The sequence below is a fragment of the Cololabis saira genome, unplaced genomic scaffold (genome assembly GCF_033807715.1).
Source record: "Cololabis saira isolate AMF1-May2022 unplaced genomic scaffold, fColSai1.1 scf026, whole genome shotgun sequence".
Lineage (NCBI taxonomy): Eukaryota > Metazoa > Chordata > Actinopteri > Beloniformes > Belonidae > Cololabis > Cololabis saira.
Window position 1 is genome coordinate 415,351 of NW_026906190.1, and position 27,188 is coordinate 442,538.

Consider the following 27,188-nt stretch of genomic DNA (forward strand, 5'->3'; position numbering starts at 1 on the left):
GGGTGCCTGCGGGTTTCGTCGACTGGGTTCGCGGTCCTGCTGGGGTTTCGCAGTCAGGCTATCGCGTCCCGTCCCTTCCCCTGAAACGGATTAGACAGCGGCGGGGCCGCCTCGTGCCGGGCCGTGGTTCCGGACCAAAACGGAGGCTCACACGCATTCCTAGGCGGGGGGCCGGTCTCTCCTGCCGTGCTTCCCTCTCTGCGCCGATCGCCGACGCGCGGCCGTCCGGGCCCCGGGAGAGCTCACGCCGGGCGAGACGCCGGCCGTCCCCGATCCCCTGTGCGGTTCGCAGACAGGGGCTCGGAGCGGGGAGGGGGGGTTCAGTCTGAGCACTCAATCGCAGCTGTGTCCCGATCTGGTTGCCGGGAGGGCGTGGGCGTCGGAAGCTCGGATCTGCAGAAACTTAAAGAGGAACAGAGTTTAGTGAGAAATCGGAGCCTCCCGGGGGACCGCGGCTTCAACGGCCGGACCCCGCAGGGCCCGGTCCGGTGCGGGCCTCCTGCCTCCCCCCAGCCCGGGGGGAGAGAGAGGAGATGGGATCCTTTGGCCTGGAGCCAAAGATCCAGCGCCGATGAGATGAAGTTGAGAAGAGAAAGAAAGGGAGCAGCGGCAGGGGTTTTGATCCTACGCGCGCTGCGGTGACGTCATCGGTGCCTTGTTTGTGATTGGATGCGCGCCGCTTGTAGGCGCCGCCCCGTCCCACAAGGCATGCTGGGATTGTAGTTCATGGCGCAGCTGCCATTTTAGGAGGCACATTCAAGCCGGTTTCAGGCTTGGGGGGGTTGACCAGGGTTTTCAGAGTTTTCTTCTGTTCAAAGGGGCAGCACCCGAGGGGGCAGCAAACCGAGGCCTGGTTTACTGGGTTTTGCGGTCCTGCTTTGATCTGCCATGCAGCGGGGGTCGTAAATCCCCAGGGAGTCTGTTTCCCTGGCAGAAACTTTCCTTGCTTGCTTTGATCTGTTTTGACCCCCCCTCTTGGGGTCATAAACTTGCTATCTCGGGCCGGGCCGAGATGACCAGAAGTTGGCAGCAGGGTTCATAAAACTGACTATAGCTTTCGGCCTTTACTGTTCTGAAAATGTTCACCCATCATTAATACATAATCATTTATAAATTCAGAGTTCAGATGGGCATATGGGCGGTCACAACAGCGCTCTCTGCTGGTTGAAAAAGCTTACAGCACCTGGTATTCCCAGGCGGTCTCCCATCCAAGTACTAACCAGGCCCAACCCTGCTTAGCTTCCGAGATCAGACGAGATCGGGCGCATCCAGGCTGGTATGGCCGTAATCAGAAGCTGCAGCTTGAAATACCTCTTATATGGAGTTGAAGATAAGTCATAGAATATAAGTCATTGATTTGTTGGTTTTATTTGTTGGAGTTAAAGTGCCTTAACCATGTGCAAAACACTTTAGGACGTGAGCTGTCGCTGTTACCACGTTGAAATATGTGTGGGTAGATTAAGCGAGAGCGCTATCTGCTGGTTGAAAATGCTTACAGCACCTGGTATTCCCAGGCGGTCTCCCATCCAAGTACTAACAAGGCCCGACCCTGCTTAGCTTCCGAGATCAGACGAGATCGGGCGCATCCAGGCTGGTATGGCCGTAAGCAGAATCTGCTGCTTGAAATACCTCTTATATGGAGTTGAAGATAAGTCATAGAATATAAGTCATTGATTTGTTGGTTTTATTTGTTGGAGTTAAAGTGCCTTAACCATGTGCAAAACACTTTAGGACGTGAGCTGTCGCTGTTACCACGTTGAAATTTGTGTGGGTAGATTAAGCGAGAGCGCTCTCTGCTGGTTGAAAAAGCTTACAGCACCTGGTATTCCCAGGCGGTCTCCCATCCAAGTACTAACCAGGCCCAACCCTGCTTAGCTTCCGAGATCAGACGAGATCGGGCGCATCCAGGCTGGTATGGCCGTAAGCAGAAGCTGCAGCTTGAAATACCTCTTATATGGAGTTGAAGATAAGTCATAGAATATAAGTCATTGATTTGTTGGTTTTATTTGTTGGAGTTAAAGTGCCTTAACCATGTGCAAAACACTTTAGGACGTGAGCTGTCGCTGTTACCACGTTGAAATATGTGTGGGTAGATTAAGCGAGAGCGCTCTCTGCTGGTTGAAAAAGCTTACAGCACCTGATATTCCCAGGCAGTCTCCCATCCAAGTACTAACCGGGCCCGACCCTGCTTAGCTTCTGAGATCAGACGAGATCGGGCGCATCTTTTTTTTTTTTTATCTTTTATTATGAAAAATATACATTACATTAAAAGGAATTGTTTACATTTTGCTCTGCAACCACTTTCAGCTACATTGCAACAGAAACCATCATGTACACACAGTTATACTCAAAAAATAAAACGTGATTCCAAACCAAAAAAAAAAGGGGGGGGGGCACAAATATTAACACTGTTGAAATAAAAAGAACACAACGAATGAGCAACTCCATTAGTGTAATCTTGAAATAAAGTCAAAAATTAAGTAACACTTTACCTCCTGTTATTTCAACCAAGTCATTTCCTTCAACAAAAACATCGACAAAGTTATTTCTGTTGTATTTCAAAATCAAATATAGATCTCTTTTTAAGATGGATTTAAAAACTGTCCAAACATCCACCATCTTTCCATCAAAATGTGCATAGTTTCTTCTCAGCCTGACTGCCAATCTGGCATGGCTTAAAACAAAATTAAATAAATTGGTGTTAATTCCCTTATTTCTTTTACTTGTACCGAACAAGAATAGTTGCTCCCAATTAAATTTGCTTATATAGTGACTTCCCCAATGTTTAACCAAAGTGTGTCTCAGCTTTTCAAAGAACTGAATCAAACAAGCACAGTTCAAAAATAAATGAAAAAGATCTTCCTCTTCTGTCTTGCATACATCGCATATTCTGCTTAAACTTTTATTAATTTGATGCATTATTTTTGTAAATATTCTATTATGCTTTATCTTGAAATCATTGTCCTCACAGTCTATGCTGTTGTATTTTATCGTACCACACCATATGTCATTGAAGTCCATGCTGGTATATTTCTTCTTCCACATCACGTCAGAGGCTGGTCTCTTCAGGACCTTTTCTATCAATACACCATATGTCATCCTTGTTTTCAGCTTGCCCAGATTAATCCTATAGTTCTCCTTTTCTATATATAATTCTGGCCAACTTCTCTCTGTCCTTTTTACTTCATCGCTATTTATTTTAGTTATCCATTCCGTATTTATGCTACTCTTAATTTTGTTGTATGTGTTAACTATAGTTCCTTTCCTCATATCATAATCCATGTGTCTAATCATATCTATTATTGAGTGTTCGGGCAGAAAACCAGGTATTACCTCAAACATGATATCTTTTATCTGTCTTATTCCTGCCTTAATAAAGATGGCATTGTACAGCATTTCACTATTATTCAATAATTTAGTATTTAGAAAAATTGGGTTATTCATAATCATGTTTATATCTATACAATCATACCCTATGTATGGTAATAATATAGCCCAGGCGTTCAACACTTCTCTATAAAAGTCAGGGATACCCTCATGCATATGCTTTTTCAAAGCCATCAGCAGACCATAGTCGTCACATTTTCCTGCCCGACCTATATATTCTTTAAAGAAATGTTTCCAACCATGCTCTATTCTATCATGCAAATATTTAATCACCGTTTTTATTCTAATCGCTTTTTTCTTCATTTCTATATTAACTAATTTTAAACCTCCTGCCTTATACCCAGCCATCAAGGTTTGGTGAGAGACTCTCACTCCCTTGCCATTCCACAAAAAGAGACAAATAATGGAATTAAGCTCCTTTAACACCCATTCTGGCATATCTATGGCTGCTATATAGTGGATGAGTCTAGATATTAGCAAAGCATTTATTATGATGACCTTGCCTTTAAGCTTCAGGCTTCTTTGTCTCCAAAAGTTTATTGTCCGCTTTATTTTATTTATGACTCCTGTCCAAGTATAGTCTCTAGCTGCTCTCTCATCTATCCCCAGATATATGCCCAACACTTTTATTTGACTTTCTGCTATTTTAAATTTGAGCTCACACTTTTTATCGATTTTATTTCCTATATACATTATTTCTGATTTTTCTATATTGATCTTTGCCCCAGATGCCCTGCCATAGATCTCAAAGTATTTTGCGACAGTTTGTGTACTTTCCATGTCTTGTACTGTTATTGTAGTGTCATCTGCGTACTGCAGTATGGTGGTCTTGCCTCCCCCCGGTAACTCAATCCCCCTGATATTGTTGTTGCTGTTCATAAATGTCGCCAACGGTTCTACAGACAGGCTGTAAAGGAGCGATGACATAGGACACCCTTGTCTGACTGAGCGCTGCAGTGGAAAGATGTTTGTTAAAAGCCCATTGCACTTGACCTGACTTATCGCATTCTTGTACAACAGTTTGATCCACGTGGTTATTCTATTGCCGAAGCCGAATTTTTCCAAGGCGTTAAAAAGAAAATTATGACTAACTCGGTCAAAAGCTTTATTCAAATCAACCCCCAAAACAATTCCTCCTTTACCATTTGTGTTCATGTGATGGATTAAATCCCTGACCGTCATCAATGTGTCACTGATATCCCTGCCCGGTATTCCATACGCCTGCGTCGGTGCTATGATCGTACCTGCTACACTTTTCATTCTATTGCCTAAAACCTTAGCTAAAATTTTGTAGTCCGTGTTTAATAAACTAATGGGTCTAAAGTTTTCCAGTCTGAGTTTGCTTCCCTTATTTTTGTAAATGATCGTGATAATGCTAAGTGCCATGGAGTGAGGTAATTGTTGTGTCGTTTCAATATGTTGAATAACGGTTTTCATGATGGGTGCTAAAAGGTCGATAAATGTCTTATAGAACTCATAGGTCAGACCATCAGAGCCTGGGCTCTTATTGGCCTTCCCACTCATTATAGCTGCTGTGATTTCCTGCTCCGTTATGTCTCCCTCACAAGCTTCAGCCTGTTCTATGGAGAGTTTTGTAGACACAGTATTCAGCACTTCCTCCATGCACTTTTCATCATTCTTCTCTTTCGAGAATAAGTGCTTATAAAAGTCTTCAACAGCAGCACAAATGCCAGTTAAGTCGTTTATTCGGTTACCATTGTCATCTTCGAGCTCCTCTATATAGCTTTTTCCTTGTCTCTGTTTTTCCATCCTCAAGAAAAAGGCTGTGTTCTTTTCTCCCTCTACCGCATACTTGGCCTTGCTCCTGACGATGGCGCCATTACATTCCTCTATTTCATATTTAGATAGTATATTTTTAAGTTCTAATAATCTGTCTATTTTCCAATTAACATCATCATCCGCCTTCTTTAATTCGCTATCTATTAGTTGTTTTATTTTTCTTTCCTTTCTTTTCTTACGCCCATTTCTGCACTTGGCATATTTAATGCTTATTTGCTTAACTCCTTCTTTCACCTGTTCCCACCATCGGCCTGTATCTGTCAGCATACTTGGATCATCTGTCATGGCTTTTAAATATTCCCTAACTCTATATTCATAATCATCGTCTCTAAGTAAGCTATTATTTAAACACCATATTCCTCCTCCCCTCCCTTTTTCCCCTACCCTTATCGTTCCTGTGAGACTCGCATGATCACTTATACTGTTAAAATTGTATGATAATTTACCGATATGATCTATTATATCATTTGCCACCAAACACATATCTATCCTGCTTTGTTTGAGTTCTCCCAGTACTACCTGTCGCCGGGAGAACTCCCTTTTATCAGGGTTCTCCCATCTCCATTTATCTACTAAATTATACATTCTATTCATATCTGACAGTTTCTTCCTGGATGTATCCGATCTAAACCTAGTATTCTTGGATGCATCCAGCCTGTCCATCCACACATTCATGTCCCCCAAAAAGATGCAGTTCTTGGAGCAGTGGGGCTTGAGACTATCAAAGAAGAGATTCCTATCTCTTTCAGCATTGGGTGCATAAATGCAGAAAAGCTTAAACAAAACCCTCTGAAAACAAAACTCAATCCCTACCACCCTCCCGTCTTCATCAGTATGACACTGCTTCACCTCTGTAACTGCATGTTTTCTGATTAGTATTGCCACCCCCCTTGCATTTATGGTCCCATTGTTATGAAAAAGAAGCCCTCCCCATAGCTTTTTAACCATTTCTACTGTCTCATCATCCCACCATGTCTCCTGTAGACATATGATGTCTGTATTGCACAGATTAAGTACCCGCTGCATTCTATGTTCAGTTCTCAGCCCGTTTGCATTAAGCGAAGAAAAACTCAAAACCATGATGGAAAAAAAAGAAAAAAAAAAAAAGTAAGCTGGACATAATGTATAGCTTCATAATGTCTATTTCTTTGCGCTTAACCCTTTCTTCTCTCTGGCCTTCCTCTTTAATTTATTAATAAACGCATCGCTTAAATCCAAATCTTCCCCTTCCGAAAAGTCCGATGATACCTGCTGCGACTCCTGGGCTGGATCTCTTTCGGCAGCGCGTTCGTCCATCGGAGGTACAGGACCAGAGGAGAAACCCCCTCTGGTTCTGACTCCACCGCCTGCTCTTCCTCCGCTCCGCATCGGGATCCCTTCCCTGCGACCTCTGCTGACTCTGGGCTCCGCTGAAGAAGGGAGCTCGTCCATGGGGGAAGTGGCATGGCCATCGGGTGATGGGGCTGCATCCATGCTCTCCCCAGCATCTCCCTCTGCCGACGAGTGGGATGCAGCTGCGCTGCGGCTCACCTCCGGCTCCCCCCCTGCAGTCTGGGGGCCACGTCCGTCCTCCTTCTCCTCCCCCTCTGCCATCAGCGTCTCCCTCTTCTCCTCGCTCTCGGCCGATGACGGGGTCTCCTCCCGCTCCTCTCTCTCCCCTGCCGGTGCTTCCCTCATCTCCTCTTCCACCTCCTCCTCCTCATCAACTTCTGCATGGAACTCCTCCGTGCACTCCCTCGCAAAGTGTCCTTGTTTCAGGCATTTATAGCAGTGGAAGTCCGGACACTCCCTCATAATGTGTCCCGGTTGGATGCACAGTCTACACACTTTGACTTGTTTGTCATGGATCACTCTAAAGTGATCCATGCCCTGTATTGTTTCGAACTTTGTGGAGTAAGGCAGCGATGATACTCCCTGCGGGAATCTCACTCTGACAAAGCGAGTGCCTTCCGCGATGTCAGTCCCAGGCCACACCCTCCTCTTTATAGGGGAGACGGCAGACACACCCCAAAGTGCCAGTTTGTCCAGAATTTCTTCGTCCGTGATGTAAACTGGCAACGACATGAATGATACCACCATCTCGATGTTGTTCATTTCTCTGGCGGTGATCGTGTTGTTTCCGACTTTCAAACCCTCCATTAATCTTTCTTTCCCAGCCGCATCTTTCATAGTCAGTTCGTACTTCTTGGAGGTCTTGAACCTGCACCCAATTACTATTCCGCATTTCTCCTTTGTTATCCTCAGCAAATCCATCGTCGAAAGTTTGTCCTCCCCCTCTATTTCCACCTCAATAGTCAGATCCTTCTCATAGGTTCGGTCGACCTTCTCATTGTCTGCATTCCGTTTGCCAAAGTTCAAAGCCATGTCGTCCGTCCGTTACAAACTCCCACCAAACAGCGAAGCTGCTGGGGGGGGGGAGGTGGTTCCTCCACTCTCTTTTCAGGAGGTTTGTAGCCTGATCTTTCCTTCTCCTTCCTCCACCACGTGCTCCCTGGTGTCCTGCTCAAACAAACTGCCACGTCACACTTCCTGCACAAACAGGAAGTCAGAGCGCCTCCAGGCTGGTATGGCCGTAAGCTGAAGCTGCAGCTTGAAATACCTCTTATATGGAGTTGAAGATAAGTCATATAATATAAGTCATTGATTTGTTGGTGATAATAATTTAGAAGTGCTTATTTGTTGGAGTTAAAGTGCCTTAACCATGTGCAAAACACTTTAGGACGTGAGCTGTCGCTGTTACCACGTTGAAATATGTGTGGGTAGATTAAGCGAGAGCGCTCTCTGCTGGTTGAAAAAGCTTACAGCACCTGGTATTCCCAGGCGGTCTCCAATCCAAGTACTAACCAGGCCCGACCCTGCTTAGCTTCCGAGATCAGACGAGATCGGGCGCATCCAGGCTGGTATGGCCGTAAGCTGAAGCTGCAGCTTAAAATACCTCTTATATGGAGTTGAAGATAAGTCATATAATATAAGTCATTGATTTGTTGGTGATAATAATTTAGAAGCGCATTTTTGTTGGAGTTAAAGTGCCTTAACCATGTGCAAAACACTTTAGGACGTGAGCTGTCGCTGTTACCACGTTGAAATATGTGTGGGTAGATTAAGCGAGAGCGCTCTCTGCTGGTTGAAAAAGCTTACAGCACCTGGTATTCCCAGGCGGTCTCCCATCCAAGTACTAACCAAGACCGACCCTGCTTAGCTTCCGAGATCAGACGAGATCGGGCGCATCCAGGCTGGTATGGCCGTAAGCAGAAGCTGCAGCTTGAAATACCTCTTATATGGAGTTGAAGATAAGTCATAGAATATAAGTCATTGATTTGTTGGTTTTATTTGTTGGAGTTAAAGTGCCTTAACCATGTGCAAAACACTATAGGACGTGAGCTGTCGCTGTTACCACGTTGAAATTTGTGTGGGTAGATTAAGCGAGAGTGCTCTCTGCTGGTTGAAAAAGCTTACAGCACCTGGTATTCCCAGGCGGTCTCCCATCCAAGTACTAACCAGGCCCAACCCTGCTTAGCTTCCGAGATCAGACGAGATCGGGCGCATCCAGGCTGGTATGGCCGTAATCAGAAGCTGCAGCTTGAAATACCTCTTATATGGAGTTGAAGATAAGTCATAGAATATAAGTCATTGATTTGTTGGTTTTATTTGTTGGAGTTAAAGTGCCTTAACCATGTGCAAAACACTTTAGGACGTGAGCTGTCGCTCTTACCACGTTGAAATATGTGTGGGTGGATTAAGCGAGAGCGCTCTCTGCTGGTTGAAAAAGCTTACAGCACCTGGTATTCCCAGGCGGTCTCCCATCCAAGTACTAACCAGGCCCCACCCTGCTTAGCTTCCGAGATCAGACGAGATCGGGCGCATCCAGGCTGGTATGGCCTTAAGGAGAATCTGCTGCTTGAAATACCTCTGATATGGAGTTGAAGATAAGTCATAGAATATAAGTCATTGATTTGTTGGTTTTATTTGTTGGAGTTAAAGTGCCTTAACCATGTGCAAAACACTTTAGGACGTGAGCTGTCGCTGTTACCACGTTGAAATATGTGTGGGTAGATTAAGCGAGAGCGCTCTCTGCTGGTTGAAAAAGCTTACAGCACCTGGTATTCCCAGGCGGTCTCCCATCCAAGTACTAACCAGGCTTGACCCTGCTTAGCTTCCGAGATCAGACGAGATCAGGCGCATCCAGGCTGGTATGGCCGTAAGTAGAAGCTGCAGCTTGAAATACCTCTTATATGGAGTTGAAGATAAGTCATATAATATAAGTCATTGATTTGTTGGTGATAATAATTTAGAAGCACTTATTTGTTGGAGTTAAAGTGCCTTAACCATGTGCAAAACACTTTAGGACGTGAGCTGTCGCTCTTACCACGTTGAAATATGTGTGGGTAGATTAAGCGAGAGCGCTCTCTGCTGGTTGAAAAAGCTTACAGCGCCTGGTATTCCCAGGCGGTCTCCCATCCAAGTACTAACCAGGCCCGACCCTGCTTACCTTCCGAGATCAGACGAGATCGGGCGCATCCAGGCTGGTATGGCCGTAAGATGAAGCTGCAGCTTGAAATACTTCTTATATGGAGTTGAAGATAAGTCATAGAATATAAGTCATTGATTTGTTGGTGATAATAATTTAGAAGCGCTTATTTGTTGGAGTTAAGGTGCCTTAACTATGTGCAAATCACTTTAGGACGTGAGCTGTCGCTGTTACCACGTTGAAATATGTGTGGGTAGATTAAGCGAGAGCGTTCTCTGCTGGTTGAAAAAGCTTACAGCACCTGGTATTCCCAAGCGGTCTCCCATCCAAGTACTAACCAGGCACGACCCTGCTTAGCTTCCGAGATCAGACAAGATCGGGCGCATCCAGGCTGGTATGGCCGTAAGCAGAAGCTGCAGCTTGAAATACCTCTTATATGGAGTTGAAGATAAGTCATAGAATATATGTCATTGATTTGTTGGTTTTATTTGTTGGAGTTAAAGTGCCTTAACCATGTGCAAAACACTTTAGGACGTGAGCTGTCGCTGTTACCACGTTGAAATATGTGTGGGTAGTTTAAGCGAGAGCGCTCTCTGCTGGTTGAAAAAGCTTACAGCACCTGGTATTCCCAGGCGGTCTCCCATCCAAGTACTAACCAGGCCCGACCCTGCTTAGCTTCCGAGATCAGACGAGATCGGGCGCATCGAGGCTGGTATGGCCGTAAGCAGAAGCTGCAGCTTGAAATACCTCTTATATGGAGTTGAAGATAAGTCATAGAATATAAGTCATTGATCTGTTGGTTTTATTTGTTGGAGTTAAAGTGCCTTAACCATGTGCAAAACACTTTAGGACGTGAGCTGTCGCTATTACCACGTTGAAATATATGTGGGTAGATTAAGCGAGAGCGTTCTCTGCAGGTTGAAAAAGGTTACAGCACCTGGTATTCCCAGGCGGTCTCCCATCCAATTACTAACCAGGCCCGACCCTGCTTAGCTTCCGAGATCAGACGAGATTGGGCGCATCCAGGCTGGTATGGCCGTAAGCAGAACCTGCAGCTTGAAATACCTCTTATATAGAGTTGAAGATAAGTCATAGAATATAAGTAATTGATTTGTTGGTTGTATTTGTTGGAGTTAAAGTGCCTTAACCATGTGCAAAACACTTTAGGACGTGAGCTGTCGCTGTTACCACGTTGAAATATGTGTGGGTAGATTAAGCGAGAGCGCTCTCTGCTGGTTGAAAAAGCTTACAGCACCTGGTATTCCCAGGCGGTCTCCCATCCAAGTACTAACCAGGCCCGACCCTGCTTAGCTTCCGAGATCAGACGAGATCGGGCGCATCCAGGCTGGTATGGCCGTAAGCTGAAGCTGCAGCTTGAAATACTTCTTATATGGAGTTGAAGATAAGTCATATAATACAAGTCATTGATTTGTTGGTGATAATAATTTAGAAGCGCTTATTTGTTGGAGTTAAAGTGCCTTAACCATGTGCAAAACACTTTAGGACGTGAGCTGTCGCTGTTACCACGTTGAAATATGTGTGGGTAGATTAAGCGAGAGCGCTCTCTGCTGGTTGAAAAAGCTTACAGCACCTGGTATTCCCAGGCAGTCTCCCATCCAAGTACTAACCAGGCCCGACCCTGCTTAGCTTCCGAGATCAGACAAGATCGGGTGCATCCAGGCTGGTATGGCCGTAAGCAGAAGCTGCAGCTTGAAATACCTCTTATATAGAGTTGAAGATAAGTCATAGAATATAAGTCATTGATTTGTTGGTTTTATTTGTTGGAGTTAAAGTGCCTTAACCATGTGCAAAACACTTTAGGACGTGAGCTGTCGCTGTTACCACGTTGAAATATGTGTGGGTAGATTAAGCGAGAGCGCTCTCTGCTGGTTGAAAAAGCTTACAGCACCTGGTATTCCCAGGCGGTCTCCCATCCAAGTACTAACCAGGCCGGACCCTGCTTAGCTTCTGAGATCAGACGAGATCAGGCGCATCCAGGCTGGTATGGTCGTAAGCAGAAGCTGCAGCTTGAAATTCCTCTGATATGGAGTTGAAGATAAGTCATAGAATATAAGTCATTGATTTGTTGGTTTTATTTGTCGGAGTTAAAGTGCCTTAACCATGTGCAAAACATTTCAGGACGTGAGCTGTCGCTGTTACCACGTTGAAATATGTGTGGGTAGATTAAGCGAGAGCGCTCTCTGCTGGTTGACAAAGCTTACAGCACCTGGTATTCCCAGGCGGTCTCCCATCCAAGTACTAACCAGGCCCGACCCTGCTTAGCTTCCGAGATCAGATGAGAATGGGCGCATCTTTTTTTTTTTTTTTTTGTCTTTTATTATGAAAATATATTTACAAAAAAAATATATTTTTGTTTACAGTATCCATTTCCAACACATTTTCCTATCTCTGTGACATTTACACTCAGGTCCTTTTTTCAAAAGAAAAGAAAAACAACATCAGCACTCGAATTACAAAAACAAACCTGATTTGCACATAGTGGCATTTCAAAACCCAGCATCATTCGTTCAGCCATCCCACAGGGTGAAAAATCATTCCAACTACATGATCACTGTGCACAATTTTCAAAAGATGAAGTAGCCAATTTTTTTTTTTTTTTTTTTTTTTTTTTTTTTTTTTTTTTTTTTTATAACACACAATTTCCCAACTACACAGTCCAAAAAGAGCTACCAATTCCACACAATCCTCTTTTCTTTATCAAGGGATAGGAGATTGGCATCCTTCACATACAGTCGTTCAAAATGGTCTACCCCATGTATCAACCTGTATCGAATCTGTTTCTTCACTATGTTTTGAAAAATCGGCCATATTGCAATAACCCTTCGTTCGTAATGTGCCTTGTTTCTTCGTGCCCTTATTGCCCATCGTGCATGGCTCAACATAAATCTGCACAGCATTTCGTTTCTAATTTTACTGTATTGCCAGTTTCCAAATAAAAGAAAAAACTCCCATGAATCCCTTCCGTCCCACACCATTCCCAATTTTTCTATTAGACATTTCTTCAATAACCCAAAAAAGCCAGATAACTCAGGACAAATATCAAACATATGCATCAGCGTTTCCGGCAATAAGCCACAAACATCACAATCTCTGTCTACAGCTTTATCCAGTTGATGTAAAACCACATTAGTAAAAATTTTATTGTGTCTTATTTTGAAATCATTGTCCTCAGCCTCGATGCTGTTACCCTGTACTTTCCATTTCTCCCATATTTTCCACCCCTCTTTCTGTGGAAAGACCTTGCTCCAATACGACAAGGAGGCCGGTGATTTCGTGACGTTCACTAAAAAACGCTCGTAGATTTCCTTGCAGGAGATCAGACTGAAGCTCTTGTTTTCCCCCTCTCGCTTAATTCCCAGCTCTGGGAGTTTGCTCGTCCTATCTCTAGCTGTACCTGTTTCTATCAGCCTTCTCCATTGTTGTGGGATACTTCTCTGAATAGTCTTATAATAATTCTCTATGACCGTGTATGTTGAATTATAATCAACTTCCCTTATACTATCCACCACGGCCTGCGTCGGCAAAAAACCGGGCACAAATTCATACATTATATCTTTCAGCTGTACTAGTCCAGCTCTTATCATTTTGTTATTATACAACATTTTATTTTCTTTCTTTATATATTTATTTAAAAATATCGGCAGTTCTCTTATTAGGCTTATAGAATTCGCCCCATATTCTATATGCTCCAGGAAGCCAGCTTGTGCTTCGAGGACCTCCCTATAAAATAATGGGACTCCCGCTGTCATCGGCCTCTTCGGTTTCATAAGCAGGACAAAATCTCCTATTCCGAGCACTCGATTTAAAAAAAACTGCATAAGACCCTTCCAGCCGTAAGCCGTGTCATCGTACAGATATTTTCTGACCAATTTAATCCTGAAAGCATTTTTCTTACTTTCTATGTCTAGTAATTTTAGCCCTCCCTCTTCATATTTCCCTATTAATGTTTTTCTTGCGATTTTCCCCACCGTTGTCCCCCACAAGAAAACTGTCATAATCTCATTTAGTTTGTTTAGTGCCCATAAGGGTAGATCTATCACCGTGAGTGCATAATATATTTTAGACATTACCAAGCTATTTAATACCACCACCTTCCCATTGAGTTTCAGGTTCCTCATTCGCCAATAGCACAAAATTGCTTCTATCCTTTTAATTATACTAGTCCATGTCATGTCCCTGGCCGTTTCACTGTTTACCCCAATGTATGTACCCAATATTTTGATATGTTCTGCTTGTAATTGTACCGGTAATTCATTTTGCGGCGGCCCCTTCATATTGATGAACATGATTTCTGATTTATCTGGATTTATTTTAGCTCCTGAGGCTCTACCATATCGTTCTACCAAGTTTATTATTCTATGTACACTATTTATGTCTTTAATCAGTAACGTGGTATCATCAGCAAACTGTTGTATGGTGCACATCTCCCCTCCAGGTAATTCTATACCTTTTATTTCTGAATCTTTTTTAATAAGGACACCCAGTGTTTCCACGATTATTGTATACAAAATTGAGGACAGTGGACATCCCTGTCTCACCGACCTTCGAAGCGGAAAAGGATCGGTAACCACCCCGTTACACTTCACACTGCCAGTGGCGTTGGCGTACATTAACCTAATCCACCCGAGAAAACGCGCTCCAAATCCCACCCTCTCCAAAACTTTGAACATAAATTTGTGTTCGACTCTATCAAAGGCTTTGTTGAAGTCCAGTGAGACCAGAATGCCCTCTTTGCTGGTAGTTTTCAAAAATTCTACTGTGTCTCTGACAGTATTCAAAATATCTGAAACTTCCCTTCCCGGCACACTATAAGCCTGAGAGGGCTCTACGATAGTGTGCACGACCTGTTTTATTCTGTTTGCTAGTACTTTCATCAATATTTTGTAATCCGTGTTTAGTAGTGTTATAGGCCTATAATTGGCTAGATTTCGTTTATCCCCTTTCTTATATATGATCGTTATGATCCCTCTTGCCATAGATGCCGGCACGGATTGTGTTAATTCTATTGTTCTGTATAAATTTAACAATATTGGTTTCAATATATCACTGAATTGTTTATAAAAATTCGCTGTTAGTCCATCACTACCTGGACTTTTATTTAGTACTAATTGTTTTATTGCCAAATCAATATCCTCTTCCTTCATCTCCTGGTCGCACATGAGTGTGTCTTCTTCAGCTAACTTCATCTCACATTTTGCCAGGATCTCCTCTGTTATCCCATCATCTGTCCCCTCTGTTTCAAAAAGATGGGTATAATAATTCTGGACTGTCTCTAAGATCTCTACAAAGTCAGCTGTTGTCTCTCCCTTTTCATTTATCACTTCCGCTATGTAGCATTTGTTTTGCCTTCTTTTTTCCAAGTTCAGGAAGAAGCCGGTATTTTTTTCTCCTTCCACCGCATACTGCGCTTTGCTCCTTAATATAGCCCCTTCGCATTTCAACCTCTCCAACTCTTTTAACTCGGTATGCAATCTTATTAACTTATTCCCCTCCGAGCCTTTCTGTCTCTCAACCTTTTCGATTTCTGCTCTTAGCATTCTTTCTTTCTTCTGTTGTCTCGCCCGAAACCTTTTCGCATATTGTATGGATTTCCCTTTTATTTTTGTCTTCAAGTCCTCCCAGCCTTGTATTATATTCTTTTCAAAACCCGGTTGTGAGCTTACGCTCAAAATTAGTTGCCTAATGGCTCTATTATAATTCACATCGTACAAGAGATGTGCATTTAAGTGCCATGTCCCCCCTCCCCTTTTCTCTTCCTGTTCCCCCATTTCTAATGATAGTATGGCGTGATCGCTTAAGTGTATCCATTTATAATCCACATTATTAAATAATCGTATATGCGATGTCTTCGTTAAGCACAAATCAATTCTGGTTCGTTTTAGAACCCCTTGAACCACTTGCGCCCTTGAATATTGCCTCTTATCAGGATTTTTCACTCTCCATACGTCGCACCAGTTGTTAACCATCATAAAGTCATTTAGAACCTTTCTTGAGGCATCTTGTCTCCATACACAACTTTCGTTTATATCCAGATGACACAATTTCACATTAAAATCTCCTATTATAACATCACACTTTTCGGCTATTTTATAAAATTTCCTAAAGAAGGCTGTGCGATCGCCCTCTGTATTCGGTGCATAGACATTTAAAATATTATAATTCACATCCTGAGCTACACAATCTATATTAATCCATCTTCCTTCTCCATCTTTAGCCCTCATCGTGGCCTTAATTCCACTGTCCCTTTTACACAAAATCGCCACTCCCCTTGCAATGTTAGTTCCATGGCTAGAGAAGCATTCCCCATCCCACAGCTTTATCATGTCTCGCTCCGTTACTGCATCCCAATGAGTTTCTTGTAAGCATATTACATCCGCCTTACTTAATCTTATCATGCTTTCGAACTTCGTCTTGTCTCTCAGCCCGTTTGCATTAATGGATGCCACTGTTATTGGCATTAACACCATGATAAGGAGGAGAAACGGACCATCACCGGTGGATATTAGAAGTTTCCTCATTGTGCATACGTTTCTTCTGTGCTCGCCCTTTTCTCGTACCTGATCTTTTCCTCGATATCCCCCTCGCTCCGTTTCCGGTCTCCACGTCCTCCGTCTCAGCAGGATTCTCACCACCCCGCCTGGTGACTCTCTGCTGCGCACAAGGAAGCGACCCCCCGCTGCCTTGTCCTTCACCCCAATCTTGTCCGCCTCGTTCCTCCTCATCTCCACTGCTCCCCTCCTTTGCATCCTCTGCGACATCTCCTCCCTCGTCACTCCCTGCTTCCTCCATCGATTCCTCCACCGCTTCCTCCTCCATGTCCCCCACCAGGCTCTCAACCTCTCCTTCTCCGTCTTCCTCCTCCTCCTCTTCCTCCGCCGCCTCCTTCTTTTCTGCCTCGCTCTCCTCCACCAACTCCTCCGTCTCCTCCTTCTCCTCCTTCTCCTCCTGCTCTCCGCCGGTTCGTTCCGTCATGCGTGCACATTCTCTTGCATAGTGTCCTTGTTTGTTACATTTGTAACACAGGAACTCAGGACATTCCCGCAGAATGTGCCCCTGCTGTAGGCACAGTCTGCACACCCTCATTTGGTTGTTATGGATGATCCTGAAATACTCCGGACCCTCGAGCGTGTCAAATTTCGTGCTATACGGCAGAGCCGCCACCGACTCTGGGAACCTGACTTTCAGGAACCTGGTGCCGTCGAATATGTCCGTGCCAGGCCATTTTCTCTTCTTGATTGGTGAGACCGGCTCTACTCCCCAATGTGCCAGCTTTGTGAAAATCTGCTCATCAGTGATATAAATAGGAAGACTTAAAAATGAGACCACTCTCGTGTCCTTCATTATTTCAGAGGCGATCACTCGCGAATCTCTTATCTTGAAACCATCTAACAGTCTGTTTTTCCCGTGCGGGTTGCCCATTGTTAGTTCCCACTTTCTGTCCGCCTTTACTCGGCAGCCAACGACACGACCGCATGTAACACTCACAGCTTTCAAGAGTTCCATGAGGGAGATGGCATCATCTCCCTCTATCTCCACATTTACTACAAGTTTTTTCTGGTCTTCCGCTTGATCCCAACATTCTTTTGCAGCTCTCGGCTCCGCCACCCTTGCTGCCGTCTCCTCCTCTGCCCCCTTCCACACCGCTCCGCTGTGTTGTCCTCCCGTCCTCCTTTTCTCCACTTTCTCTGCCTCGGGCCCCTCTCCCGCTCTCTTCTCTTTCTCTCCGGCTCCGACCATTGCGCAGGCCATCTTTTGCCTTGGGATCCCCTCCGACTCCATTTTGTCCGTCATAGCTGAGCTCATGTCCAGTCCGTTATCCACCTTCATCACCGAGTAATCCGTTTTAGTTTTTTTATACTCCCTTGGAGTAGCCCCCCTGCAGCAACTGCTGCCGGGGGAGGTGTTGTTGTTCTCCACTTCTCTGAGCCTTTTTCGTTTGTTTTCCAATCTGAACTTTGTCTCTCCTTCATCCACCATGAACCAAACTGCCACGTCACTCTTCCTGCACAAACAGGAAGTCAGAGGGCGTGGCCAGGCTGGTATGGCCGTAAGCAGAAGCTCCTGCTGGAAATACCTCTTATATGGAGTTGAAGAAGAGTCATATAATACAAGTCATTGATTTGTTGGTGATAATAATTTAGAAGCGCTTATTTGTAGGAGTTAAAGTGCCTTAACCATGTGCAAAACACTTTAGGACGTGAGCTGTCGCTCTTACCACGTTGAAATATGTGTGGGTAGATTAAGCGAGAGCGCTCTCTGCTGGTTGAAAAAGCTTACAGCTCCTGGTATTCCCAGGCGGTCTCCCATCCAAATAATAACCAGGCCCGACCCTGCTTAGCTTCCGAGATCAGACGAGATCAGGCGCATCCAGGCTGGTATGGCCGTAAGCAGAAGCTGCAGCTTGAAATACCTCTTATATGGAGTTGAAGATAAGTCATAGAATATAAGTCATAGATTTGTTGGTTTTATTTGTTGGAGTTAAAGTGCCTTAACCATGTGCAAAACACTTTAGGGCGTGAGCTGTCGCTGTTACCACGTTGAAATATGTGTGGGTAGATTAAGAGAGAGCGCTCTCTGCTGGTTGAAAAAGCTTACAGCACCTGGTATTCCCAGGCGGTCTCCCATCCAAGTACTAACCAGGCCCGACCCTGCTTAGCTTCCGAGATCAGATGAGATTGGGCGCATCCAGGCTGGTATGGCCGTAAGCAGAAGCTCCTGCTGGAAATACCTCTTATATGGAGTTGAAGATAAGTCATAGGATATAATCATTGATTTGTTGGTTTTATTTGTTGGAGTTAAAGTGCCTTAACCATGTGCAAAACACTTTAGGACGTGAGCTGTCGCTGTTACAAAGTTGAAATATGTGTGGGTAGATTAAGCGAGAGCGTTCTCTGCTGGTTGAAAAAGCTTACAGCACCTGGTATTCCCAGGCGGTCTCCCATCCAAGTACTAACCAGGCCCGACCCTGCTTAGCTTCCGAGAACAGACGAGATCGGGCGCATCCAGGCTGGTATGGCCATAAACTGAAGCTGCAGCTTGAAATACCTCTTATATGGAGTTGAAGATAAGTCATAGAATATAATCATTGATTTGTTGGTTTTATTTGTTGGAGTTAAAGTGCCTTAACCATGTGCAAAACACTTTAGGACGTGAGCTGTCGCTGTTACCACGTTGAAATATGTGTGGGTAGATTAAGCGAGAGCGCTCTCTGCTGGTTGAAAATGCTTACAGCACCTGGTATTCCCAGGCGGTCTCCCATCCAAGTACTAACCAGGCCCGACCCTGCTTAGCTTCCGAGATCAGACAAGATCGGGCGTATCCAGGCTGGTATGGCCGTAAGCAGAAGCTGCTGCTTGAAATACCTCTTTTATGGAGTTGAAGATAAGTCATATAATATAAGTCATTGATTTGTTGGTGATAATAATTTAGAAGCGCTTATTTGTTGGAGTTAAGTGCCTTAACCATGTGAAAAACACTTTTGGACGTGAGCTGTCGCTGTTACCACGTTGAAATATGTGTGGGTAGATTAAGCGAGAGCGTTCTCTGCTGGTTGAAAAAGCTTACAGCACCTGCTATTCCCAGGCGGTCTCCCATCCAAGTACTAACCAGGCCCAACCCTGCTTAGCTTCCGAGATCAGACGAGATCAGGCGCATCCAGGCTGGTATGGCCGTAAGCAGAAGCTGCAGCTTGAAATACCTCTTATATGGAGTTGAAGATAAGTCATAGAATATAAGTAATTGATTTGTTGGTTTTATTTGTTGGAGTTAAAGTGCCTTAACCATGTGCAAAACACTTTTGGACGTGAGCTGTCGCTCTTACCACGTTGAAATATGTGTGGGTAGATTAAGCGTGAGCGCTCTCTGCTGGTTGAAAAAGCTTACAACACATGGTATTCCCAGGCGGTCTCCCATCCAAGTACTAACCAGGCCCGACCCTGCTTAGCTTCCGAGATCAGACGAGATCGGGCGCATCCAGGCTGGTATGGCCGTAAGCAGAAGCTGCAGCTTGAAATACCTCTTATATGGAGTTGAAGATAAGTCATAGAATATAAGTAATTGATTTGTTGGTTTTATTTGTTGGAGTTAAAGTGCCTTAACCATGTGCAAAACACTTTTGGACGTGAGCTGTCGCTCTTACCACGTTGAAATATGTGTGGGTAGATTAAGCGTGAGCGCTCTCTGCTGGTTGAAAAAGCTTACAACACATGGTATTCCCAGGCGGTCTCCCATCCAAGTACTAACCAGGCCCGACCCTGCTTAGCTTCCGAGATCAGACGAGATCGGGCGCATCCAGGCTGGTATGGCCGTAAGCAGAAGCTGCAGCTTGAAATACCTCTTATATGGAGTTGAAGATAAGTCATAGAATATAAGTAATTGATTTGTTGGTTTTATTTGTTGGAGTTAAAGTGCCTTAACCATGTGCAAAACACTTTTGGACGTGAGCTGTCGCTGTTACCACGTTGAAATATGTGTGGGTAGATTAAGCGAGAGCGCTCTCTGCTGGTTGAAAAAGCTTACAGCACCTGGTATTCCCAGGCGGTCTCCCATCCAAGTACTAACCAGGCCCGACCCTGCTTAGCTTCCGAGATCAGACGAGATCGGGCGCATCCAGGCTGGTATGGCCGTAAGCTGAAGCTGCAGCTTGAAATACTTCTTATATGGAGTTGAAGATAAGTCATATAATACAAGTCATTGATTTGTTGGTGATAATAATTTAGAAGCGCTTATTTGTTGGAGTTAAAGTGCCTTAACCATGTGCAAAACACTTTAGGACGTGAGCTGTCGCTGTTACCACGTTGAAATATGTGTGGGTAGATTAAGCGAGAGCGTTCTCTGCTGGTTGAAAAAGCTTACAGCACCTGGTATTCCCAGGCTGTCTCCCATCCAAGTACTAACCAGGCCCGACCCTGCTTAGCTTCCGAGATCAGACGAGATCGGGCGCATCCAGGCTGGTATGGCCGTAAGCAGAAGCTGCTGCTTGAAATACCTCTTATATGGAGTTGAAGATAAGTCATAGAATATAAGTCATTGATTTGTTGGTTTTATTTGTTGGAGTTAAAGTGCCTTAACCATGTGCAAAACACTTTAGGACGTGAGCTGTCGCTGTTACCACGTTGAAATATGTGTGGGTAGATTAAGCGTGAGCGCTCTCTGCTGGTTGAAAAAGCTTACAGCACCTGGTATTCCCAGGCGGTCTCCCATCCAAGTACTAACAAGGCCCGACCCTGCTTAGCTTCCGAGATCAGACAAGATCGGGCGCATCCAGGCTGGTATGGCCGTAAGCAGAAGCTGCAGCTTGAAATACCTCTTATATGGAGTTGAAGATAAGTCATAGAATATAAGTCATTGATTTGTTGGTTTTATTTGTTGGAGTTAAAGTGCCTTAACCATGTGCAAAACACTTTAGGACGTGAGCTGTCGCTGTTACCACGTTGAAATATGTGTGGCTAGATTAAGCGAGACCGTTCTCTGCTGGTTGAAAAAGCTTACAGCACCTGGTATTCCCAGGCGGTCTCCCATCCAAGTACTAACCAGGCCCGACCCTGCTTAGCTTCCGAGATCAGACGAGATCGGGCGCATCCAGGCTGGTATGGCCGTAAATAGAAGCTGCAGCTTGAAATACCTCTGATATGGAGTTGAAGATAAGTCATAGAATATAAGTCATTGATTTGTTGGTTTTATTTGTTGGAATTAAAGAGCCTTAACCATGTGCAAAACACTTTAGGACGTGAGCTGTCGCTCTTACCATGTTGAAATATGTGTGGGTAGATTAAGCGAGAGCGCTCTCTGCTGGTTGAAAAAGCTTACAGCACCTGGTATTCCCAGGCGGTCTCCCATCCAAGTACTAACCAGGCCCGACCCTGCTTAGCTTCCGAGATCAGACGAGATCGGGCACATCCAGGCTGGTATGGCCGTAAGCTGAAGCTGCAGCTTGAAATACTTCTTATATGGAGTTGAAGATAAGTATATAATACAAGTCATTGATTTGTTGGTGATAATAATTTAGAAGCGCTTATTTGTTGGAGTTAAAGTGCCTTAACCATGTGCAAAACACTTTAGGACGTGAGCTGTCGCTGTTACCACGTTGAAATATGTGTGGGTAGATTAAGCGAGAGCGCTCTCTGCTGGTTGAAAAAGCTTACAGCACCTGGTATTCCCAGGCGGTCTCCCATCCAAGTACTAACCAGGCCCGACCCTGCTTAGCTTCCGAGATCAGATGAGATCGGGCGCATCCAGGCTGGTATGGCCGTAAGCTGAAGCTGAAGCTGCAGCTTGAAATACCTCTTATATGGAGTTGAAGATAAGTCATATAATATAAGTCATTGATTTGTTGGTGATAATAATTTAGAAGCGCTTATTTGTTGGAGTTAAAGTGCCTTAACCATGTGAAAAACACTTTTGGACGTGAGCTGTTGCTGTTACCACGTTGAAATATGTGTGGGTAGATTAAGCGAGAGCGTTCTCTGCTGGTTGAAAAAGTTTACAGCACCTGCTATTCCCAGGCGGTCTCCCATCCAAGTACTAACCAGGCCCAACCCTGCTTAGCTTCCGAGATCAGACGAGATCAGGCGCATCCAGGCTGGTATGGCCGTAAGCAGAAGCTGCAGCTTGAAATACCTCTTATATGGAGTTGAAGATAAGTCATAGAATATAAGTCATTGATTTGTTGGTTTTATTTGTTGGAGTTAAAGTGCCTTAACCATGTGCAAAACACTTTAGGACGTGAGCTGTCGCTGTTACCACGTTGAAATATGTTTGGGTAGATTAAGCGAGAGCGCTCTCTGCTGGTTGAAAAAGCTTACAGCACCTGGTATTCCCAGGCGGTCTCCCATCCAAGTACGAACCAGGCCCGACCCTACTTAGGTTCCGTGATCAGACGAGATCGGGCGCATCCAGGCTGGTATGGCCGTAAGCTGAAGCTGCAGCTTGAAATACTTCTTATATGGAGTTGAAGATAAGTCATATAATACAAGTCATTGATTTGTTGGTGATAATAATTTAGAAGCGCTTATTTGTTGGAGTTAAAGTGCCTTAACCATGTGCAAAACACTTTAGGACGTGAGCTGTCGCTGTTACCACGTTGAAATATGTGTGGGTAGATTAAGCGAGAGCGTTCTCTGCTGGTTGAAAAAGCTTACAGCACCTGGTATTCCCAGGCGGTCTCCCATCCAAGTACTAACCAGGCCCGACCCTGCTTAGATTCCGAGATCAGACAAGATCGGGCGCATCCAGGCTGGTATGGCCGTAAGCAGAAGCTGCTGCTTGAAATACCTCTTATATGGAGTTGAAGATAAGTCATAGAATATAAGTCATTGATTTGTTGGTTTTATTTGTTGGAGTTAAAGTGCCTTAACCATGTGCAAAACACTTTAGGACGTGAGCTGTCGCTGTTACCACGTTGAAATATGTGTGGGTAGATTAAGCGTGAGCGCTCTCTGCTGGTTGAAATAGCTTACAGCACCTGGTATTCCCAGGCGGTCTCCCATCCAAGTACTAACAAGGCCCGACCCTGCTTAGCTTCCGAGATCAGACGAGATCGGGCGCATCCAGGCTGGTATGGCCGTAAGCAGAAGCTGCAGCTTGAAATACCTCTTATATGGAGTTGAAGATAAGTCATATAATATAAGTCATTGATTTGTTGGTGATAATAATTTAGAAGCGCTTATTTGTTGGAGTTAAAGTGCCTTAACCATGTGAAAAACACTTTTGGACGTGAGCTGTCGCTGTTACCACGTTGAAATATGTGTGGGTAGATTAAGCGAGAGCGCTCTCTGCTGGTTGAAAAAGCTTACAGCACCTGGTATTCCCAGGCGGTCTCCCATCCAAGTACGAACCAGGCCCGACCCTACTTAGCTTCCGAGATCAGACGAGATCGCACGCATCCAGGCTGGTATGGCCGTAAGCAGAAGCTGCAGCTTGAAATACCTCTTATATGGAGTTGAAGATAAGTCATATAATATAAGTCATTGATTTGTTGGTGATAATAATTTAGAAGCACTTATTTGTTGGAGTTAAAGTGCCTTAACCATGTGCAAAACACTTTAGGACGTGAGCTGTCGCTGTTACCACGTTGAAATATGTGTGGGTAGATTAAGCGAGAGCGCTCTCTGCTGGTTGAAAAAGCTTACAGCACCTGGTATTCCCAGGCGGTCTCCCATCCAAGTACTAACCAGGCCCGACCCTGCTTAGCTTCCGAGATCAGACGAGATCGGGCGCATCCAGGCTGGTATGGCCGTAAGTAGAAGCTGCAGCTTCAAATACCTCTTATATGGAGTTGAAGATAAGTCATAGAATATAAGTCATTGATTTGTTGGTTTTATTTGTTGGAGTTAAAGTGCCTTAACCATGTGCAAAACACTTTAGGACGTGAGCTGTCGCTGTTACCACGTTGAAATGTGTGTGGGTAGATTAAGCGAGAGCGTTCTCTGCTGGTTGAAAATGCTTACAGCACCTGGTATTCCCAGGCGGTCTCCCATCCAAGTACTAACGAGGTCCGACCCTGCTTAGCTTCCGAGATCAGACGAGATCGGGCGCATCCAGGCTGGTATGGCCGTAAGCAGAAGCTGCAGCTTGAAATACCTCTTATATGGAGTTGAAGATAAGTCATAGAATATAAGTCATTGATTTGTTGGTTTTATTTGTTGGAGTTAAAGTGCCTTAACCATGTGCAAAACACTTTAGGGCGTGAGCTGTCGCTGTTACCACGTTGAAATATGTGTGGGTAGATTAAGCGAGATCGCTCTCTGCTGGTTGAAAAAGCTTACAGCACCTGGTATTCCCAGGCCGTCTCCCATCCAAGTACTAACCAGGCCCGACCCTGCTTAGCTTCCGAGATCAGACGAGATCGGGCGCATCCAGGCTGGTATGGCCGTTAGCAGGAGCTGCAGCTTGAAATACCTCTTATATGGAGTTGAAGATAAGTCATATAATATAAGTCATTGATTTGTTGGTGATAATAATTTAGAAGCGCTTATTTGTTGGAGTTAAAGTGCCTTAACCATGTGCAAAACACTTTAGGGCGTGAGCTGTCGCTGTTACCACGTTGAAATATGTGTGGGTAGATTAAGCGAGAGCGCTCTCTGCTGGTTGAAAATGCTTACAGCACCTGGTATTCCCAGGCGGTCTCCCATCCAAGTACTAACCAGGCCCGACCCTGCTTAGCTCCCGAGATCAGACGAGATCGGGCGCATCCAGGCTGGTATGGCCGTAAGCTGAAGCTGTAGCTTGAAATACTTCTTATATGGAGTTGAAGATAAGTATATAATACAAGTCATTGATTTGTTGGTGATAATAATTTAGAAGCGCTTATTTGTTGGAGTTAATGTGCCTTAACCATGTGCAAAACACTTTAGGGCGTGAGCTGTCGCTGTTACCACGTTGAAATATGTGTGGGTAGATTAAGCGAGAGCGCTCTCTGCTGGTTGAAAAAGCTTACAGCACCTGGTATTCCCAGGCTGTCTCCCATCCAAGTACTAACCAGGCCCGACCCTGCTTAGCTTCCGAGATCAGACGAGATCGGGGCGCATCTTTTTTTTTTTTTTTTTCTTTTATTATGAAAATGTATACAAGAAAAGTGGTTTACAACATTGTTATACAGTCAAAATCTTCTACCATTTCGTCACAGTATCAAGTCAAAACATTTCCTTTTCCGAAAACATACAACAATCAAATCTCCAAGTAAATTGTCACATGCACAGCGTCGTACCCAAAACCAAAACATACTCCCAAACCAAAGGAAATAGAAACACATTATGATGCCCTCAACATAGGGATTCAAAGAAGAAAGGAAACACGCAAAATAGCTTCCAATGAAGACCCTTCAGATGTGGAGTATCAACTTGTCTAACTCTGTTACTTCAACCAACTTATTTCCGTCAACAAAAGCATCAACAAAGGCTGTTTTACTATATTTCAAAACCAGATGTAAGTCCTTCTTTAAAATTGATTTGAAAATCACCCAAACATCCACCATCTTTCCTTCAAAGTGGGAGTAGTTTCTCCTCAGCCTGATTGCCAGTCTAGCGTGACTTAAAACAAAATTGAGCAGGTTGGTATTTATAACTTTGCTTTTAACACTTGTACCAAACAAAAGGAGTTGTTCCCAATGAAATCTATGTATGAATTTACTTCCCCAATGCTCGACCAAAGTGTGTTTCAACCTGTCGAAAAACTGAACCAAACAAGTACAATCCAAAAATAAATGAAAGAAATCTTCCTCCCCGTTCATACACACATCACACATTCTACTCAAATTTTTATTTATTTGATGCAATATTATCTTGGTAAATATCCTATTATGCTTTATTTTAAAATCATTATCTTCACATTCTATACTATTATATTTTATTCTACTACGCCATATGTCATCTATGTTCATTCCCACATATTTCTCCTTCCACATTGTATCCGAGGCAGGCCTCTTTAAGACTTTTTCCAACATTATGCCATATACAATCTTCACCTTCAGTTTACTCAAGCAGATCCTATAATTCTCTCTTTCTATATACAGCTCCGGCCAATCCCCCTCCGTCCTTTTTTCGTCATCACTATTTATCCTCGCTATCCATTCCATGTTCATACTGCTTTTGATTTATCATATGTATTAATAATAGTTCCTCTTTTAATATCATGATCATCAAAATCAGCATGTCTGATCATATCCACAATTGAATGCTCTGGCAGGAGGCCAGGCATTACCTCATACATTATGTTTTTAACTTGTCTTATCCCAGCTCTAAAAAAGATAGCATTATAGAGTGTGTTATCATGATTTAACATTTTGTTATTTAAGAAGATGGGGTTATTGATAACCATATTTATATCTGTGCAGTCATAGTCTATCTGTGGCAAAAATGCAGCCCAGGCACTGAACACCTCCCTATAGAACTCCGGGATGCCTTCGTGCATATGTTTTTTTAAAGCCATCAAGAGACCATATTCTTCGCACTTCCCAGCCTTATGTATATATTGCCTGAAGAAACGTTTCCACGCATAATCTACCTTATCATACAAATATTTAACAATCGTCTTTATCCTAATTGCCTTCTTTTTTATTTCAATATTTACCAACTTAAGCCCTCCCTCCTCATACCCAGCCATTAATGTCTGGTGAGATATTCTCACTCCCTTACCATCCCAAAGAAAAAGAGAAATGATAGAGTTTAACTCTTTCACCACCCACTCCGGCATTTCTATAGTCGCTATAAAATGTATCAGTTTTGACATCAGCAAAGCATTTATTATAATAATCTTGCCTTTTAGTTTCAAGCTTCTTAATTTCCAATAATTAATTAGGGCCCGAGCACCTTCAGTGCGAAGGCCCTATTGTATCTGTAGGAATTTTTTTTTTTCTTTTTCTTTTTCTTTTTCTTTTTCTTCTGACAAAAGGAAGGCCTTTTTGCCCCCCTTAACGTGCCCAAAAAGTCACCAAATTTTGCATGCAAGTCAGGCCTGGCGAAAAATTTGATATTTAATGGTTTACATTAATGGGCGTGGCAAAATGGCTCAACAG

At 44.0% G+C, this 27,188-nt stretch overlaps 36 non-coding genes and 1 pseudogene across 36 annotated transcripts; all 37 read right to left on the reverse strand.

Moving 5' to 3' along the window:
• Window positions 1–1,171: 1,171 nt before the first annotated feature.
• Window positions 1,172–1,290, reverse strand: LOC133426717 (5S ribosomal RNA). Its single transcript, XR_009772007.1, has one exon. It is a non-coding gene; the product is annotated as a 5S ribosomal RNA (ribosomal RNA).
• A 199-nt stretch (window positions 1,291–1,489) lies between these two features.
• LOC133426966 (5S ribosomal RNA) lies at window positions 1,490–1,608 on the reverse strand. The gene has a single exon (XR_009772244.1). It is a non-coding gene; the product is annotated as a 5S ribosomal RNA (ribosomal RNA).
• Window positions 1,609–1,807: 199 nt separating this feature from the next.
• On the reverse strand, window positions 1,808–1,926 carry LOC133426715 (5S ribosomal RNA). Its single transcript, XR_009772005.1, has one exon. It is a non-coding gene; the product is annotated as a 5S ribosomal RNA (ribosomal RNA).
• A 6,056-nt stretch (window positions 1,927–7,982) lies between these two features.
• LOC133426960 (5S ribosomal RNA) lies at window positions 7,983–8,101 on the reverse strand. Its single transcript, XR_009772239.1, has one exon. It is a non-coding gene; the product is annotated as a 5S ribosomal RNA (ribosomal RNA).
• Window positions 8,102–8,318: 217 nt separating this feature from the next.
• Window positions 8,319–8,437, reverse strand: LOC133426955 (5S ribosomal RNA). Its single transcript, XR_009772234.1, has one exon. It is a non-coding gene; the product is annotated as a 5S ribosomal RNA (ribosomal RNA).
• Window positions 8,438–8,636: 199 nt separating this feature from the next.
• Window positions 8,637–8,755, reverse strand: LOC133426718 (5S ribosomal RNA). Its single transcript, XR_009772008.1, has one exon. It is a non-coding gene; the product is annotated as a 5S ribosomal RNA (ribosomal RNA).
• A 199-nt stretch (window positions 8,756–8,954) lies between these two features.
• On the reverse strand, window positions 8,955–9,073 carry LOC133426414 (5S ribosomal RNA). The gene has a single exon (XR_009771741.1). It is a non-coding gene; the product is annotated as a 5S ribosomal RNA (ribosomal RNA).
• A 199-nt stretch (window positions 9,074–9,272) lies between these two features.
• Window positions 9,273–9,391, reverse strand: LOC133426494 (5S ribosomal RNA). Its single transcript, XR_009771813.1, has one exon. It is a non-coding gene; the product is annotated as a 5S ribosomal RNA (ribosomal RNA).
• Window positions 9,392–9,608: 217 nt separating this feature from the next.
• LOC133427016 (5S ribosomal RNA) lies at window positions 9,609–9,727 on the reverse strand. Its single transcript, XR_009772291.1, has one exon. It is a non-coding gene; the product is annotated as a 5S ribosomal RNA (ribosomal RNA).
• A 217-nt stretch (window positions 9,728–9,944) lies between these two features.
• LOC133426422 (5S ribosomal RNA) lies at window positions 9,945–10,063 on the reverse strand. Its single transcript, XR_009771749.1, has one exon. It is a non-coding gene; the product is annotated as a 5S ribosomal RNA (ribosomal RNA).
• A 199-nt stretch (window positions 10,064–10,262) lies between these two features.
• On the reverse strand, window positions 10,263–10,381 carry LOC133426818 (5S ribosomal RNA). The gene has a single exon (XR_009772104.1). It is a non-coding gene; the product is annotated as a 5S ribosomal RNA (ribosomal RNA).
• A 199-nt stretch (window positions 10,382–10,580) lies between these two features.
• On the reverse strand, window positions 10,581–10,699 carry LOC133426491 (5S ribosomal RNA). The gene has a single exon (XR_009771811.1). It is a non-coding gene; the product is annotated as a 5S ribosomal RNA (ribosomal RNA).
• A 199-nt stretch (window positions 10,700–10,898) lies between these two features.
• LOC133426936 (5S ribosomal RNA) lies at window positions 10,899–11,017 on the reverse strand. The gene has a single exon (XR_009772216.1). It is a non-coding gene; the product is annotated as a 5S ribosomal RNA (ribosomal RNA).
• Window positions 11,018–11,234: 217 nt separating this feature from the next.
• On the reverse strand, window positions 11,235–11,353 carry LOC133426907 (5S ribosomal RNA). Its single transcript, XR_009772188.1, has one exon. It is a non-coding gene; the product is annotated as a 5S ribosomal RNA (ribosomal RNA).
• Window positions 11,354–11,552: 199 nt separating this feature from the next.
• LOC133426423 (5S ribosomal RNA) lies at window positions 11,553–11,671 on the reverse strand. Its single transcript, XR_009771750.1, has one exon. It is a non-coding gene; the product is annotated as a 5S ribosomal RNA (ribosomal RNA).
• A 6,275-nt stretch (window positions 11,672–17,946) lies between these two features.
• On the reverse strand, window positions 17,947–18,065 carry LOC133426484 (5S ribosomal RNA). The gene has a single exon (XR_009771804.1). It is a non-coding gene; the product is annotated as a 5S ribosomal RNA (ribosomal RNA).
• A 199-nt stretch (window positions 18,066–18,264) lies between these two features.
• Window positions 18,265–18,383, reverse strand: LOC133426827 (5S ribosomal RNA). The gene has a single exon (XR_009772113.1). It is a non-coding gene; the product is annotated as a 5S ribosomal RNA (ribosomal RNA).
• Window positions 18,384–18,581: 198 nt separating this feature from the next.
• Window positions 18,582–18,700, reverse strand: LOC133427003 (5S ribosomal RNA). The gene has a single exon (XR_009772279.1). It is a non-coding gene; the product is annotated as a 5S ribosomal RNA (ribosomal RNA).
• A 198-nt stretch (window positions 18,701–18,898) lies between these two features.
• Window positions 18,899–19,017, reverse strand: LOC133426915 (5S ribosomal RNA). The gene has a single exon (XR_009772196.1). It is a non-coding gene; the product is annotated as a 5S ribosomal RNA (ribosomal RNA).
• Window positions 19,018–19,233: 216 nt separating this feature from the next.
• Window positions 19,234–19,352, reverse strand: LOC133426876 (5S ribosomal RNA). Its single transcript, XR_009772159.1, has one exon. It is a non-coding gene; the product is annotated as a 5S ribosomal RNA (ribosomal RNA).
• Window positions 19,353–19,551: 199 nt separating this feature from the next.
• Window positions 19,552–19,670, reverse strand: LOC133427005 (5S ribosomal RNA). The gene has a single exon (XR_009772281.1). It is a non-coding gene; the product is annotated as a 5S ribosomal RNA (ribosomal RNA).
• Window positions 19,671–19,869: 199 nt separating this feature from the next.
• Window positions 19,870–19,988, reverse strand: LOC133427006 (5S ribosomal RNA). The gene has a single exon (XR_009772282.1). It is a non-coding gene; the product is annotated as a 5S ribosomal RNA (ribosomal RNA).
• Window positions 19,989–20,187: 199 nt separating this feature from the next.
• On the reverse strand, window positions 20,188–20,306 carry LOC133426948 (5S ribosomal RNA). The gene has a single exon (XR_009772227.1). It is a non-coding gene; the product is annotated as a 5S ribosomal RNA (ribosomal RNA).
• Window positions 20,307–20,523: 217 nt separating this feature from the next.
• LOC133427000 (5S ribosomal RNA) lies at window positions 20,524–20,642 on the reverse strand. Its single transcript, XR_009772276.1, has one exon. It is a non-coding gene; the product is annotated as a 5S ribosomal RNA (ribosomal RNA).
• Window positions 20,643–20,841: 199 nt separating this feature from the next.
• Window positions 20,842–20,960, reverse strand: LOC133426386 (5S ribosomal RNA). The gene has a single exon (XR_009771715.1). It is a non-coding gene; the product is annotated as a 5S ribosomal RNA (ribosomal RNA).
• Window positions 20,961–21,159: 199 nt separating this feature from the next.
• Window positions 21,160–21,278, reverse strand: LOC133426840 (5S ribosomal RNA). The gene has a single exon (XR_009772125.1). It is a non-coding gene; the product is annotated as a 5S ribosomal RNA (ribosomal RNA).
• Window positions 21,279–21,477: 199 nt separating this feature from the next.
• Window positions 21,478–21,596, reverse strand: LOC133426722 (5S ribosomal RNA). Its single transcript, XR_009772012.1, has one exon. It is a non-coding gene; the product is annotated as a 5S ribosomal RNA (ribosomal RNA).
• Window positions 21,597–21,812: 216 nt separating this feature from the next.
• On the reverse strand, window positions 21,813–21,931 carry LOC133426590 (5S ribosomal RNA). Its single transcript, XR_009771883.1, has one exon. It is a non-coding gene; the product is annotated as a 5S ribosomal RNA (ribosomal RNA).
• A 223-nt stretch (window positions 21,932–22,154) lies between these two features.
• LOC133426344 (5S ribosomal RNA) lies at window positions 22,155–22,273 on the reverse strand. Its single transcript, XR_009771675.1, has one exon. It is a non-coding gene; the product is annotated as a 5S ribosomal RNA (ribosomal RNA).
• Window positions 22,274–22,472: 199 nt separating this feature from the next.
• LOC133426516 (5S ribosomal RNA) lies at window positions 22,473–22,591 on the reverse strand (annotated as a pseudogene).
• A 217-nt stretch (window positions 22,592–22,808) lies between these two features.
• LOC133426374 (5S ribosomal RNA) lies at window positions 22,809–22,927 on the reverse strand. The gene has a single exon (XR_009771703.1). It is a non-coding gene; the product is annotated as a 5S ribosomal RNA (ribosomal RNA).
• A 199-nt stretch (window positions 22,928–23,126) lies between these two features.
• Window positions 23,127–23,245, reverse strand: LOC133426924 (5S ribosomal RNA). Its single transcript, XR_009772204.1, has one exon. It is a non-coding gene; the product is annotated as a 5S ribosomal RNA (ribosomal RNA).
• Window positions 23,246–23,462: 217 nt separating this feature from the next.
• On the reverse strand, window positions 23,463–23,581 carry LOC133426479 (5S ribosomal RNA). The gene has a single exon (XR_009771799.1). It is a non-coding gene; the product is annotated as a 5S ribosomal RNA (ribosomal RNA).
• Window positions 23,582–23,798: 217 nt separating this feature from the next.
• On the reverse strand, window positions 23,799–23,917 carry LOC133426757 (5S ribosomal RNA). Its single transcript, XR_009772045.1, has one exon. It is a non-coding gene; the product is annotated as a 5S ribosomal RNA (ribosomal RNA).
• A 199-nt stretch (window positions 23,918–24,116) lies between these two features.
• LOC133426391 (5S ribosomal RNA) lies at window positions 24,117–24,235 on the reverse strand. Its single transcript, XR_009771719.1, has one exon. It is a non-coding gene; the product is annotated as a 5S ribosomal RNA (ribosomal RNA).
• A 199-nt stretch (window positions 24,236–24,434) lies between these two features.
• LOC133426352 (5S ribosomal RNA) lies at window positions 24,435–24,553 on the reverse strand. Its single transcript, XR_009771682.1, has one exon. It is a non-coding gene; the product is annotated as a 5S ribosomal RNA (ribosomal RNA).
• A 217-nt stretch (window positions 24,554–24,770) lies between these two features.
• On the reverse strand, window positions 24,771–24,889 carry LOC133426802 (5S ribosomal RNA). The gene has a single exon (XR_009772089.1). It is a non-coding gene; the product is annotated as a 5S ribosomal RNA (ribosomal RNA).
• Between the last annotated feature and the right edge of the window lie 2,299 nt (window positions 24,890–27,188).